Below are 813 nucleotides of genomic sequence, written 5' to 3'. Positions count from 1 at the left end.
TTAAAAAAAAGTTATGAATATAGCTTCACTGTAAAATAAATATGAAATGTTTTTCTCTACTGGAAGGTGTTCAATCTTGAGAAAATTTCTGATCTATATGGATTTTAGCAACATGACAGTAGGAAGTTTCTTATTCAGTTTAATGCCCTGTTCAGTATTATCAGGGAGCAATAAGTCCTTTAAGCACGGCAGAAAATAAATTGTTCTGCAGTGTTCCTGTAGTTCAAATGAAATGTGGTTTAAGGTATTCTGATTTTGTTTTGTTTTTTGCCAATAGCAAAAATGTGGGGAAGGAAGACAGGAAGGCAATTGGAGTCCATATTTCATAGTTATAGGTATGGAAAATAGAACAACTTCTCTTGATCCATAAAAAGAAAGAAAGAAAAAAGAATGTCTTTTCTGCTTCATATCTCTACCAGAGCTCATTACAAAGCCTCCAAGGTATTCTGGCTTTAAACGTCGTGTTTCTCTAAGAAGAATTCATTGTGGTTAGGTCTGTAACATTCAAAAGATATTTCCAAATCATTGACTCAGTGGATGGTTCATCAGTCTAATCCATAAAATGACCTTGAAGACTAACATCAGGCTCTTGTGGCAGACTTCTCTGACTTTGGTAAAGTGCCACGTTACGTCACTCATGAACCTGTGCTGACAAATAGCTGACTACAGCATCCCAGTCCTATAGTAGACTTGCCAGACATTGAGGTGTAAAGTGTGACTCATTAACAGGGATCCTGGTTTCCCCTAATAAAAAATGGCAAATTCTCTAATGAAACCCCTAAAATTCAGGATTACAATTAAAGGCCCCCCCAG

Source organism: Alligator sinensis, unplaced genomic scaffold (genome assembly GCF_000455745.1).
Source record: "Alligator sinensis unplaced genomic scaffold, ASM45574v1 scaffold751_1, whole genome shotgun sequence".
In the NCBI taxonomy this organism is placed as follows: Eukaryota; Metazoa; Chordata; order Crocodylia; family Alligatoridae; genus Alligator; species Alligator sinensis.
The sequence above is the reverse complement of the archived record's forward strand: the minus strand, read 5'-3'. Positions refer to the sequence as shown.